Raw genomic sequence first — 16,310 nt, 5'->3', positions numbered from 1 at the left:
TCTGACACAGAAAACTTCCTGTTAGCTGCTGTTGGTCAGTAATAGCACAGCAGATGTTTCACCTGTTATATTGGAATTTGTATTCATGTAATTTGAATCATAATCATTCAAATTATATACATCTATATATATATTACATAATTCTTTTAATTTGTCCAAGGTTTACAAGTAAAAGATATGTTCAAAATAACATTGTTATTTACACTTGGTTATTCCAAAACAACTTAACTATTACTCATGCTACAACATCCTAACATATAGTATGACTTTATCAGAAAATGACATTACCTTCTTCATGTTTATTTTGTAGTCTTCATTTGCAAGCCTCCACCAGGATCTTGAACTGTAATAGGTTTATTGTCATTTAAATTCAACAACTTAATAAAATAACAAGTACATGATACTTTAAAGAGGTTTCCTGGGTGGGGGCCAATTGAAGAGCTAAAGGAAAAGATCATAGGAAGGAAGATTGTGTATTCTAAGATTTGACTTATCATCTACTGAGGAAATTACATAGAAGTTGGAAGGCTTTAGAATGAGGGCCACTATCTTTATTAGTTGGACATACATTTTGTTAGATTTACATTGTTTAATGCTTTCAGTTTCATACAGTAACTCTTCTCATGTTGGTGGATCTTTTCTGATGGGGGCTGAAGTGTTCATTTGTGAAATGGCTTTCATTGACAAATTTTAAAGGGATTTAAATGTATTGTTGAAGAATGCGTTGTTGACATAATATGTATATAGTGGCCTTGCAAACTTCTAATCATCAATTTTCTTTCAAGTGACTGATCTACACCAATATTTCATTGGGGAGCAATAAACTCATGTAATTAATATTAACAAGTTGGTTTAATTATATCTGAAATACTCTGTATATTCTATTCCCATTTGAGCTTTCAGTGTTTGGCATATCATCTGAAGGATTTCTAAAATATATCTGATATGTCTTTCTAAACTGATCAGGAAGGGCACTGGATAATCATCTTCTCTGATCCAGTTCATTGTTGATGCTGTTTCTTTAGTAATGAGTAAGCTAGCTTAGTTATAGATAAATTAAATTGAGAGTAGATTTCATGTGAAAGTACGCTTTGCTTGTGTTATCTGAAAAAGGTATTTCCTGTTCTAAAAATAGTATTATGCTGCAGATTCCTTGTGCATATACTGCAAGAAATTATGCATGAAAAATATATGAGCTGTCATATGGAGTAAGTAGATGTTAGCTGCATCTCAAAATTTCAATATTCATATTCATTGCAACATTTAAAGAATATGGGTAATGTGTACTATTTGTATGCATCATTTCTAAGTCTTCAAGAATCATCTTTTCTGTGGCGTATTTGTACTAATTCAGAAACTTGTTGAAATTTGCCAATGTTTTCAACTTGTCCATGAACCTCATTTTGGCTTCATAATTCCATCAAATGTTATAATTGAGTAAATACAATGTCTTTATATTAATGCAAATCCATGGACATTTTTGACACCCCCAGATGTGCACACGTATGCATTTAGTATAAATTGTAATAAAAATTGAAATACATGTATTATAGGATGAACATATTATTGTATTGTGCAAATATATTGAGCTTAATTTTACGCCGATTTGTAGATTGTTAGCATGCCTCTTGTAGTTTTGCTACAATCGTGTTTTGTAACAACTATGCAGCATTTTATAATGGTTACATTTAATTGTTGTACAAACAATTAATCATTTCTTTGCTCAAAATGAGGATTAAATATGTATATTATCAATTTAAACCATGAATTTCAAAGAGCGAATTTTCTCTTTACTGTAACAGTAAACTATATAACTACACCGTGCCCCACATTATGGTACCTTGAAAATAATATGATAATATGTAAATTAGATACATTAGGTACCTCTCTGAATTTAAATTCTACTTTCCTTGAGGTAAAGAGGGATATGACTGAGATTGGAATATGTAAAAGGTTATATGAGATAGAGAGAGATTGGAATGAAGAGAGAGGATGTGTGAAGAGAGAGGGATTGCAGTATTGAGTATCTGCCCAAGATGTGGACATTTTGTGATAAGATTTGGGGAAATTACTTGATAAACCATGAAGGTATAACATCAAACAACACCCCTCCCTGAAAATTACTCCTCTTGGACAATAACCCCCCCCCCCCCACACACACACACACACATGACGATTAACCCCCGAGAGAAAATAAATCTGGTTTTATTTATAAAAAAAAACTTATTATCAGGGTCGACTTCCCCTTTAATGAACTGGGGTAATTGTCCTAATAATAGGGAGTGATTTTCAGGGGATGGGGGTTATTGTCCATGTATGTGGGGGGGGGGGGGGGGAGGGTAGTTTCCCGGAGAGGTAATTTTCAGGGGGTGATTGTCCAGGGAGAAATTGTCCTGATACTATGGTAATGTAAATCATCTACGAATCATATAGTATATGTTACAAACGTTAATCGTTTATATGACTAGTAGGCCAACATGATAGAATTCACAAGAGAACCACTCAGATATAATTTTTTTTAAAGAGGAAAATACGGGATACTTAATGCGAAATAGAGAGAGAGAGAAGGGGTAGAATATTGGAAACAAATGAAAAAATCAAGAGGAAAAAAAAGTATACAAAATATAAATACAGGTTCAAGTGAGATATCAAAGATATGCTAAACGTGTGATGCGGTATAGGGAAAAAATTGAATTGTCCTCGTGACAATTCGTATTGAGAATGTCATTTTAATGCACCATCAAACTCATATGCCGGTTCGTAAAACTCATCAGTGCGCGCAGCTACACAAGGCGCAAGTTTTACGAACCGGCACAGGATCAACGCGTGCCGGTTCGTAAAATTTTTCTTAACTACGCGCTCTATGCAAAATGCGCATACGAGTAATTTTACGAACCGGCATACGTATTTGACCATGAATGATACCCAATGATACCAAAAGTATTTCGTTTCTTGCTGTAATATTGAGTGCATATGAAAGAAAAATTCAACTCTTATCACACATGTAATTCCATGTTGATTAAATGAAAGTACGGTATTCAAATGAGCATTTTAAACTGGCCGCTGTCTTTAAACACGATTATCCCGGAAACTTGTTTTCGCGCTGTGAGGCTTCGCGTGCCGGTTCGTGAAATCAGTGACGATTTGTTACATATTTAATGTACAAAGAGCAATAGCTGCAGTCAGGTTTAATACGCCCACACAAATATGGATGTGTTGCCCACACCTGAAACATAGCACAAGAGATAATAAGGCCAGTCAAAGTAAATAATAAGAATGAAGTACCGGTAGGCACTTGGTCACCTTTGAATTCAGAAAACTTATGGAGCTTTTAATAACTAGTTTGTGATATTTAACATGGTTACAGAAAAGAAAAGAAGCCATATAGGAATTTAGATGATGACAGGGGACTAATAATTGTCACCTCTTATGTTTTAGTACAGTATTCAACTTTTGCAAGAAATAATTTCAAGGAGCTTGTAGAATGGTAATCATCTTGCTATCTAGCAACACATATCAGAAAAACCTGAACAAATAGTTAGGCAGGGGGTTACCAACTTTTGCATGAGCTATAAGACACTACATGTAATATATGCCTCCGTTGCGCCTTAAAGTGATCTCATTTGGTTCTTGTGTACATACACATCTTTAAAAAATAGTATGGTTGAATGCTCAATATTTTTGCTTGTTTGGGTTTATTTTTTATGTTGAAATCATCTTGTAATACAAGCTTATAAGTGGTATACCATAACCATTCTCATATCCTTTTATCATTATTCTAATCATTTTACAAACTATTTAAATCACATATAAGGTTTATTAGTTGCAAGATGATTGTACACCTGAAGTTGACTTTTCCTGAATGCCATTACGATAATACCATCAAATAAATATTATCTAATGGACTTTACATAAAGTGCTAAATTATTAATGCAGTTTTGGCAGAAATAAGGTGCTCAAAGGATATCTTTCGGCACCCATTTCCTTCATCTGATGCCTAAAATAAAATAATAATAATGATTCCGCTTTTATATAGTGTATGATGTCTCTAAGTGCTTTACAGATATATTATTACCCCAGTCATCAGATTCAGGCTTACCCGCACACTATGTATGCACATTCTCTACTTCCTGGGGATCATTCCAGCCAGGTGTCATTTTTACAAGTGCACACTTGCTCATCTAACCACATTAACTTTCGCATCCTACATACCGGTAGCTCTTTTCCATTTTCGTAAGGAATTTTGTACATCATAGGGCCGGCAGAAATACATCTCACTTTTCAGAATACCTACGCTTATTCTTTAGGGTGAGGTTTTGTGAGGTTTCCTCTAACAATAGTGGATGATCGACCTTTCACAAAAATTTGTAGTATAATGAAACAAATGGATATCCCACATTTATCAAACTACACACCCTATTTGTTTAACTTGTATAATCTTAAATTGTTTGCTCTAATTCAAACCCAAATTAAATATCATCAAAATACAGTGATATTGAGTTCTGTAAACTCTTACAAATTACACTTTTTCAAATTTGTGTAACCTCCAAGAAACTTGCAAATTATTTTAAATAATTAAACCCTTTAGATATAAAGTGTGAAACTTTATAGTCATAGGTTCTGAAACTTCTTTGTAAGAAATCAAAATATAGCGCTCTTTTCGATTGCCACAGCAGGAGCTTTTTATTCAAATCAACACTAGTGAACACATATTTTTTTACTTGAGACAATTAAATATCTGGAATTAAACATTAAAAAAATATTCACTGAAAAATCTCCATTTAATGTCTCGTTGAATCAACCTTAACCTTAGGCTGATCATACCAAGGGCCATGCTATTAGCCTCTGCCAGGTCCCTCTCAGTGCGTGTGTGAAGCTGCGTAGACCTTGTACTTAAAGGGATCCCATATGAAATCTGTTGGTTTGAAAAATAAAGAACATAGCTTCCATTTATTTTTTGGTCTCAAGAACAGTGTGAACAGTGCTAACAATAATATATCTTGGAGTACAATTCATTCAAATGTCTACAATTTCTTCCGAGATGAATTTTTTCCCTATCATACCATACCATACTATCATATCATATAATATAATATACAAATATTGTCTAGTATTAAGTATTCTACAATTGTTGTAATCTTGTACCTGTACACTGTATTGCCAATACTAACAAATGGAAAGGTTCACATTGTTTTTCCCCAATAATTATCTATAACATAACAATCTATAAATTGTATTATATGCAATGCTCTACAATTTCTATGTGGATAAGTCACAGTACAGCATATATCAAATGAAATGACTTTCAGGAACAAAACAATAACAAAGTTGAGTTATTATCATATACTAGTATATATTCTAAGTAAAGACAAATATACTCAAGAGTTTGGTTTGATCGGTCATTTTCATACCGTAAATACATTTCATGCAAAAACATCTTCTTTACCTGCCTCTTAATAAATCATTTCATTCTCCTGCTTTGAAAAATTGTATTTCAATAATAAACACTTTCAGAATACCAATACCACACATTACGTGTTGTTAGGTCAGGCAGGCCATAATGTTTACCCAACCTACATGTAGCAACAACTAATCCTCACAATTTGCATTCTGACTACCGGTATTGAGGTACAATAATAGAAAACAGGTGAATGTACATGTACATGTAATAGCTCATCGCAAGGTACACGTACATGTATGTTTACATTTGAATACATTTTGAAAATTGTCTACTACATGGGCATATTAGTCAATTATGATCCAAAAGCATCAATTTTTACATCCATTCATTGAAAAACTACATTGTACATGCATGCAGCACTTAATAGCCATCAATAAAAAAAATTGTGAAAAAATGGGGTAGGAGTCTTAAATACATGTACCTTGATCATTGAACACCCCTAAGTTTTTGTTACAATCCATCTACATTGTACATACCTCATAGATTTGCTGCTACTGTTACACTGGATCAACTTGATCTACCACTTTTTTTCAAAGGATAATCAAGAGCCCCTTCTCACAATCGGTGGAGTACACATGCCATTTCTCCTTTATCTTGACAGTGACCTTGTGCCTTTGCGTTGATTGTCATCAAGTGTCTACCTGCCCCTCTGAAAAATGAATAAGCATTTTAAGAATTATAAAATTATATCAAATATCTAACATATCATACAGATTACATTACAGGATCAAAAGAAAGTATTCTTATAATATTTCAGTACACTACATACATGTACAGTACTGTATGTGTAGGTGATAGATCAATATGTCTACATGTGTACATGCTAAACCAATTAGAAATTTATTTGACAAAGCCAAAGAAATCCATGTTATGTAAGCAAAGGATATACAAATCTTCCAATAAATATTTGCGAAAAGCATCTCAAGTATACAAAACAGTGATAATTACACAAATCTTGTGTATGTGAATATTGTTGAAGATGTACAGTACATGTACATGTACACCCTGTATAGGAGGCAATTCAAATTTCATAAGAATGTGATTCAATCTCTGTATGACCATAGGATTGAATGTACATGTACATGTACAGAGTACTACAAAAAATTGCCACATTAAAGCTAATGTCAAAAGGACTTCACAGAGGATTTGAAAAGACTAAAATGTGATTTAAGTTTCATGAGCTGCTATGTAAAATGATTCAGCAGTGTACTGGAGTACTAGCACTATTCTAAAGGATTTTCTCAGTGTCACATTATAAGACATTATACAAAGCAATATTTTTGAATTTTTAACTAACAATTTCCTACTCGATTTGGTTTTCCTACATTCTTGTATGGCTGGTAGTTTGTCTATCCACAACATGTACTCTCTAGGTGAAATTTTACAGGAACCAGTAGTGAATTTGATCTTTGTTTGCTTTATTACCTTCATGTATACAGTAGCAGGTAATTTTACATGTACATGTACCATGCATTAAAATGCATATTTGCCCGGTCCGCAAACTAACAGTTTTGAGCGGGCAATATTTCCTGATAGTTTCTCTCTTTCGGGTTTCACCATTCACTTTGAGTACAAAGATTGTGTTCCATATTGGACCTTTCAAACAGCTAAAATCGCCGCAAAGTTTGAGCAGACTACCATGCGGCGCTGTAGTAGGGTATAGTGACCGTACGTGATTCACAAATGAATAGGTAATAATTATAATCTTTTGGGAGATACAGTGATATGCATTTATATGTACATGTATTGCCCTTACTGAATCAGTGAAGGCAATACAGGGTGTATTACCTTGTTTCTCCCTCAAGGCCAGTAATATTATGTAAATGACAATCATGTTAAGCTCCAATTAATGACAGGTTATGCCAAACTATACCATTTGAGAACCCTTCATCCCAATCTTCTACATAGGTGAATTTCACATATCTTGGGGGCAAAGAATGTGATCCATAATACATGTAGCTATTCATAACCATGTACAGTATCATCATGATATTCAAACTACATGTATCACATCAAATGTAATACATACCAACATATTTGATTTAGAGAGGCTGTGTTGTTGTGAGGAAAAGTTTTTGCCCTGAATTTTTGTTAACATTTTTATTTACATAAGGGTGGTGTTGATATGCTTACTATTATTTACATAAATAGAAAATGAATTAATGTGACACCTACATGTACAGGGTGTATATCAAGATTTTTTTCTCAAAACTATTGCAGCTACAATGTACCATTTAAAAAAAAGGTAGGCTATTTGCTTAGAAGTCAGGGTCAGCAAGACAACCATTATTGGAAGACATTGGAAGATCACATTACCAAAACAAAGTATTCAGAATTTTGAACCACATTGCTCACTTCATCACTGTATGGAAAGAGAATGACTACCGGTAGTCTGATTTGATTTACATTTCTTTAAATATAGCCCAAAAGAATACTGGTACTATTTACATGTTCAGTGAGATGGAGAAAGGGAATGGCCCATCAATCGTAACTGATACCACTTAAATCTATAATGCAGCCTCACAGCTCACTGAACATTGTATAATAAATTGAAACAGGATTTTCCAAAGATTAGAATTTTATACTTAAAATAGTAGGCTTTTGACCACTTCTATTGCAGGTACAGGCCATAGTTCATCCATACTTCAGAGTTGAAGCTGCCAGGAGAGGAATTTAATCTATTTCTTTTTATTAGTATACAAATGTTTTAATTTTCTAATTATACCTCAGATCAAAACCTGTTTTGCTTTAAAAAGTGATTTGAAGAAAGACACTCGCAACCAATTTCAACCAAACTACCCGGTAGTAAATGGAGCTTCAAATTTAGATTGCATGTAAATGTCACAGATATTAAATATTTGAAGGAAATATGCATTTCTGAAACAATCCACCCTGTTTAGAAAGTTGGTTTTTGTTAATATCACTTATGAGAATATAATACTATCCTTTTTTATTCTGTAATACGTGTAGACCTATTTCTCTATGCAATGATACCCAATTGATTGTGGTGCTATTATTGAGAGTTATCATTTTGAGAGTTTCACCAGTTCTTTTGGATAACAAGACATCTGTTTAGGTGCAGAAATCTACAATCACTATGGAAATTAAGGACAAAGAAAGCGGACAAAATATACAGTTCCTCATTCTACCCTCAACAATTGCTATATATGGTAGACAAAGGAACATCCCTTCACTGCTATTATGTAAAAATGTGTAGAACAAAATGCATGTGACACCCGTTCTACAGATTTTTACATAATAGCAGTGAAAGGATGTTCCTTTGTCTACCATAGCAATTGTTAAGGGTAGAATGAGGAAATGTATATTTTGTCCGCTTTCTTTGTCCGTCATGTTCATTGTGAATTTCATTAATGTACATGTATGTATTTTAGAATCAACATTAATATTAAGAGTCACTATTTGTTTTGCAACATTGTCACTTACATGTATCATGTTTCCCATTCAGCAGTATACTGCACATATCAAAGTTACAAAATCCATATTATTTAGGCACCAATGTAAACAGAAATTCATTGGTTAAAGAATGTTATGCAATGCTATGCAAATGATGAATTAACAAACAACAAACTTTTAAAAGTACTCATACAATCATGTTGACAGAAAATTAAAATTAAAATTGCAGAATAGGCAAGGTCCTGAAGTTGGATGTCTTTTGATATTCTTGTCTACTGAAAATAAAGCTACAGGTATTTAAATTCTGTAATACAGCTTTTTGACAAAGCTTTCACAATAAGAGATAACATCATTTCCTACACTGCAAGACATAAACAATAAGGTGTCTTCATTTTTGTTGCCATGCATTAACAAATTGTGTTATGTTTTGAGCCTGAACTCATATCACAGAATGTTTGTTGTATGATTGCTAAATATTGGTATTTTTATACACTCTACATGTAAAATGGATATTCATTATTCAACATTTGAAAAGTTCTTTAATACAATAATATCTCTAGGGTTGATAAAACGTTACACTTCTATTCAACATTAACCACAAAAACATTTTTAGCTGTTGGGTGAAATATTTGCTCACTGTGTTAAAAAAATTTCTACTAAGAGTTGTTCAGTAATTGAAGTTATGAAAATAATACAGGTAATCACTATTCATTCCATATTGTTGTTAACCAATTGACCTAGCCAATGACTTTGACTCACTCCATATTTAAGAACATCATTACAATTTTTAAATATTGACTTTTGGATGATGAATGAAGTTTATAATGATGAATTTCATGGCTGTTTGATGAACAACACATCAGCAACAACATCAAAATATAGAGTTGTTATATTCAGTGTACAGCTGCATGCTTCTGCTGCAAAGTATCAATAATGTTGTTGGATCATATAATATACCAACCTTTATAACAAGTTGAATCCGTAAATAAAGAAAGATCAGAGAAAAAATTGGTGAGAGTTTAAAAGAAAAAAAAAAGAAGGAAAGTTCAAAGAAATTGATTTAAAACAAGAAGAACAAAATTTTTAGAAAGTTGTAATCACTTAACATTCACAACCAGCAATGTACAATACCCTGTAAGTCATTCTACTGGAACATAATTGTAAATCTCCATTCGTTTCACACTTTTAAACAAAGTTTACAGTATACCAGTCCCTTTTCTCTCAGAGCTGTACTAAAAATATAGTCAGAGAGCTCAATAGGTCCTCCAAAAATGAAGAGGTTCTATCATAGTCATATTACATGTGCAAGTGTTGAATGATATTGGTCCAACATTACATCACTATACATGCCCAATCATCAATTCAAAAATTTGAAATTCATATACAGACTACAAATTTCAAACATTAAAACCTTACTTATTACTTGTCTGAGTTTGTTCAAACTTTCACCAGCCTGCTTCTAAATTTTTTCTGTTTCCTTCAGAGCATCTTACTTTTAGGGTTACATTTCCCATAAAAAAAACTATTACTATCAATACTTGCTAATGGCTCTCATTACCTTTAATATCTTTACTAATTAGATAAAAAAAGGGTCACAAAATAAGCATTAAAATTGTAACTTCAAATACGGTACTCTTTTGGTGTTGAATAACTTGAACACCAAGTGTCATGTGATGGTTTAAAGGCTTTAACCTTTTTACCAGGCAAGTCTTCAATAATATTCCAATTACCGGTATTTATACAATATCTTTTATTGTCATTAAATTGTTTCTGGAATTAGTGCTGTGAGTTTAGTGTGTAATTTCCATTCAGTGCACACAGCCAGTTTATCTTTGCGTGTACGCAGTTATGACATTTACCAAAAACAAAAGCAGTATTTCAGCTAGGTACATTTGTACATGTATAGTATGTTGTACAGTACATTTAAGACCAGCAATCCAGCGCGCATTCACAACAACCATTTTCTCTGTAAAGTTCTTACAGTAGTAACAGTACTGCACACAAAATCATCATGCTCATGGAATAGTCAGACCGCAATGATTGACATATTAGCGAGTTTTCGCTCAGCAACATACAGACCTTCGCGGACGCAGAGCACTCAGGTTTACGGCCGTCGCATACAGACTGCCCTCAATACAATATGTGGTTTTGCTTTTCGGTGAATGCGTACGTATTTCTACGGAGGTATTGCATTTGCAATGCCATTAGGCAATTTTTGTAATGTAACCAAATTTAATGCAAACGTCTTTGTGAAGTGCCTCGATACAAAATATTTCTTTCACCTGATAAGGATAATAGTATTTCAATAGACAGAATACAAACTGCATACATTAGTTGTTGCCAGTTCGACAAACATTAGGGGTATTTCGCAAGCTAATTGCGGACAGAGAATCTGCGGTTCGTGTGCAAAATCAAGAAGCTACTATAGTAACAGCAGGGTGATCGCTGAGGTACTGAAATCAAGAACGGGTTTTGGCCAAATCTATGGGCGTTCTCAATGACGCCCCAAGTGAATAAACAGCCAATCAGCGAGCTTGTACCAAAGATGGTTATGAGAATTTTGTCGTCTAATAACGAAGGATGACGAATTTTAACGAGCGGATCTAGCTTCTTTTCTATGGCGTGGGCGGGCGGGGTTGACATTTGAAAAATCGCACCAACCAATATTTTGCTTAGTGGGGGGTAGAAGGAGGGAGCACTAAAATTTGTTTTCAATTTGAAAAAAGTGCCAACCAATATTTCGGGGGGGGGGGGGGGGAGGTAGAAAGCACCTTGGCCAGCCAAAGGGGGGATTTAAACCTCCTAACCCCCCTAGATCCGCCCCTGGCACAAAGGACTCTTCGGTGAATTTTGTTTCTTCCGATTATTGTTTCTGAACAGTAACAACATGAATATGGATATGAATTGTTTTAAAACTTGATGATAAATTATTGTTGAAATTTGATAAAAAGCCGTTTTGTGGCTTGGTTGAGACAAGTTGTGCTAGTCGTGTAGTCCCGTCTGTACTGTATTGCGTTGAAGGGAACAGGCCATTTTCGTAATGTAATCAAATTTAATACATACTGTACGTCTTTGTGAAGTTCCTCAATACAAATTATTTCATTCACCTGTCTAGGATTCGCAATAGTCAGAATGCAAACTGCATGTATTAAGTGTGGCAACAACTAATGTATGCAGATTGGATTCTGTCTATTTAAATACTATTATTATCAGGTGAATGAAATGGTTTGTATCGAGGCACTTGATTCACTTGGGGCGTCATTGAGAACGCCCGTAGATTTGGCCAAAACCCGTTCTAGATTTCAGGGCCTCAGTGGTCATCCAACTGTTACTATAGTATCTTCTCGATTTTGCACACGAACCGCAGATTCTAATTCCGCAATGAGTTTGAAAAAAATTGCCTATTATTATTACCATGACGGCAAGAGAAAAGACTCAATGGCATTGGAAAAGTTGTAACTGTACAGGTGTAGTAACCATACTGCACACAAAACCATTGCGCTCGCTGGAAAGTTAGATCACAATGATTGGCATTGTTTGCATGATGACAAGAGAAGAGACTCAACGGCATTGAATCAAAATCGTACAGTGTATGGAAATGATTATTCAAGGAAGTAGCAGTGGAACTTAAACTTTATTTTTAGACTGATGACATTTTTGTGAAATATTGACTTCAGACTCTTATAATGCTGAAAAACAGGTGATTATTTGTTCTTCGTTTATCTGTTGTGTAGTGGTGGTTCGTGCCTATACACAGTCGCAGCACTATTCTGGATAATAATTTAGTCTGGTTCTGCATAATAATTTATCAAATATCTTCTACACATTCTTACTTTTTTAAAATTATCTTCAGAAGCATTCATAGAATTCATTGCGTATCAACTATCAACCAAACTACATGTACAGTAACTCAAATGTCATCCAAGAATGGTGGTGTTGTTGTATTTTACAGCTATTTTCAGTTCATTCCTTTTTCTTTTCAGGAGATTTTTGTACATTGTACAGTACATCAACCTTTAGGGCCAATTAAGTGTCATCATTGATTTGACGGTATTGAAGGACTCAGATGGAGGAGTTATTATGTGGTTACTTAATTGGAAAATTGGAAGTGATCAGTTGCATCACAATAAAGAATACCAGGAGTTATACTGGCACATACATGTACATGTACATCATTACATATTAGTAAAGATTTGTTCAATCAGAGATGCAGTCTTGTTTAATAGTTACCCTGGTATAGAAAATGTGAGTAACTCATACCAACAAAATCATTACCACTATTTGGCATACATGTACATGTACATGTACAAATATAAATATGGTCAATGTTAACATTAATCCTTATATACCGGTAATCATCTAGTGTATAAGTAAATGTTTGCATGTTTGATTTGGGTTTCTGAATATTTAACTACTATCAGCTTGCCAATTTGATTATTTCAGTAAAAAGAGATTCAATATCATCTGACTTGAGGAGGCGCAATAGCTCAGTCGGTAGAGCAGTGGTCTCGTAATCCGGTGACCCGGGTTTTAAACCAAGGCGATGTGCTAGTTTGGTAAGGCATTAATCCTCACTACCAGGTTCCTCGGAGAGGACCTAAATCCGTCGGCCGTCTGGTTGCTTACTTACAAACATTTATGCATTCTTAGCAGTCAGATAAAATAACCATCACATTGACCGAGTCATGATGTCATCTCTAACAGTAATGTCAAGAGAATCTGAAATACCGTAAACATGGCATAGTGTAACCTTGTTTATTGAACAATAATGAAGTACTTTCATGAATCCATGTTTCAGAGAAAGCTAGAGAATGAAACCTCAAATACTACCAATATATTCACCAATCTCATTAATTTCTATGGAGGTTCCTTGAGTGAAATAAGGTTATACATGTATGTTAATTTGTCCTAATTAGGAATTAAAAACATCTAAATTAGTAATACAAAATGTACGTTTTCTGCATGCAACAGAAAAACAAAATTAAGTATTCTTTTTTTTATCAATATTTATCCTCAAACACAACTTTTTTGAAAATCCTTGCAGAAATGTGTTTTAAATGACATCCTTGTCTTTCACATTATGATACAATTTAAGTGAAATTTTGTCATCAAATTTTTGGCAAATTTGGGGCTCCCAACACTTTAGAGGGGCTTTAAACTGCAAGGGAAATGTTCACTATGGTTCATTGTACAAGATATGTACCAGCCAAATATGTAGTTGGGGGTATGTATCTAAATTATCCATTGCAGGCAAATGATCAAGATCTTCTTTGCATGAGATTAGCTTTTTTACATTTTTGTTATAATTTATTAAGGGGATGAGTTCAATAACTCATCCTGACTTGTCCTCCCAGTGGTTTAGGATGGGATCTTGTTGCGGATAGCAGACCAGCACTTTTCCTTTGATAGGGTCTTCTTGGATTGATTTTTTCCAGTAAGTTTTCTTCCACTCAAAGACCAATGCACTTTGTATACAAGTTGAATTTAGCTGTAATTGGGCAAGATTTTGTCTCTATACGTACGGGTTAGTGAGGGGAGGCTATGCAATGCAGTTTGTGTGTGATCACCCATCTTAACTCGCACAGAAGCTTCAAGAAAAGCATCAGATAAGCTGAAAGTACATGTAAGTCCTTCTATTTCGATGTTCTACAATTAATGTTATTTTCATAGTACCGGTATAAGAAAATTAGATTCATTTTGTTTTCAATCATTTTTTTTCTATATCATTTTGTCTAGATTCTGGAGTAAATCTCTAATTGACCCCCCCCCCCCCAACCCCCTCCATTGTGCATATGCCAAGGATAACCGTAAATGTGTCGGTGTATGGGGAAGTTTGACAAATGTCAGTTTTATTTCAAAATTCCCCATACCAGACAGTTATTTCTGTCTATTGGCGAGAGAGATGCCAAGGCCAAAGGTCTCAATGACTGCTTTGAGGATGATTGCATCTGTGCCATATTGTTAGCACTTACAATTACATGTACACTGAATTCAGTTCCGTCGTGAGTAATTCTCCTGCTCGTTTGCTTGGAGTGACAAGATTTTGCGTGTATTTGTAGTATCACGTTCTTCAATGGCAGTTTGCATTCTTTCCATTTGTATTTTTTTCATTTGTAGAGGTGTAGATCTATGGACTTATTTTCAGCTTACTGTATCTGTCCAGCTCCAGTTTGTGAAGCTACTGAACTGTGCAGGATGGGTACGGCGCTCATGCACACACAAACTGCATTGCATAACCCAGGGCCGCCAACCCTCCCGCATTTGGAGGGAGTCATATGCCACCACACTCCTTTTCCCGCCGTCCCACCAGCTCGTAGCAGGAGACTCTCGCCAACATGCCCTTCCTCCTGCTCTCCCGCAAGCTCCTGGTTTATGAAAAAACCTCACGCCAGACGTGTAAAATAAACCAGCGTACTTGTATCATATGGATTTTGTTTGCTCATGGGGGGGGGGGGGGGGGGGGGGGGGTAGTGGGCACTTCTTACCCTTCCCTGTTGAGCTCCCACAGCCACACTCAGTCAGCTCTGTATAGAGGCAGTCAGTGAATATGGAGGAGCCTGACGTAGTTATTTATCATGTTTAGATCTAGATCTATAGTATAGGCTACATGTAGCTAAGCCGAGTCTAGGCCTAGGCCTACACTGTAGTAATTAGTAGGTCTAGGTCCTATACTATAGCAGAACAACCATAACCATTGATATCAGACTTTTCAGAGACCAAAGGCAAAGCAAAGGCAAGGCTTTCATCGGTCCAACATCAGGAACATGCAGGCTAGGTTCGCGCTCATCGATTGACGAGTACTTGTACTAAAATGCATTAATTAACTGACTAACGAAGTTATAGTCTCATCTTCTTAGGCCACCGCCGGCAGGCGGCCTGGCAGGCGGCCTGGCGGGCGCAGCCGGGCTCAATTCATTCAACCAATGGTGGTGATTTGGGGCTTTCCCTAGCTCTAGTCTGGATACTGCGTTAGAAGCACACAGTTTCAACTAATGAAGCTATGATAAGATATATATATATTTAATCTACTACTCTTATTGACAATTAAGGAAAAACCAAAACAAACCTTACCTTAAAACATCTCGAAAACACCATTTTAGCGGCTTCTGTGGCGTGGTCTGTCTCTGAGGAGGGCATGGGACGACGGATCGACGATGAACTAATAGTAATAGACTAGTCTAGTTCTAAGCACACGCAGACCGCTATTTGTGAAATTAAGCTGATCAAGTGTGTCTCATGACTCTCATCTCGACTCCAACTGACCGTCGACCCTACGGCTATCCCCAGTGGCATATCTAAGGGTGGGGGGGGGGGGGAGAGGGGGTCCCTCCCCCCTGGCCAAAAAACTGTTTTCAAATCAAAATGAAGACGGGCGTCCTCCCCTGGGGTGGGCACAAAAAAAAGGGGGGGGGGGTGTGATTTAAAAAAAAAAGCA

At 35.3% G+C, this 16,310-nt stretch overlaps 1 long non-coding RNA gene across 1 annotated transcript; it reads right to left on the bottom strand.

The window, feature by feature from the left end:
- Positions 1–4,228: 4,228 nt before the first annotated feature.
- LOC115923100 lies at positions 4,229–16,076 on the bottom strand. Its single transcript, XR_004063783.1, has 3 exons — positions 15,947–16,076; positions 5,938–6,110; positions 4,229–4,915 (listed from the first exon to the last, which is right to left on the bottom strand). It is a non-coding gene; the product is annotated as an uncharacterized LOC115923100 (long non-coding RNA).
- Positions 16,077–16,310: the final 234 nt, after the last annotated feature.

The sequence above is a fragment of the Strongylocentrotus purpuratus genome, unplaced genomic scaffold (assembly GCF_000002235.5).
Source record: "Strongylocentrotus purpuratus isolate Spur 01 unplaced genomic scaffold, Spur_5.0 spur5_scaffold_13, whole genome shotgun sequence".
Lineage (NCBI taxonomy): Eukaryota > Metazoa > Echinodermata > Echinoidea > Camarodonta > Strongylocentrotidae > Strongylocentrotus > Strongylocentrotus purpuratus.
Note: the sequence above shows the minus strand (reverse complement) of the source record. Positions and strands in the feature narration are given on the sequence as shown.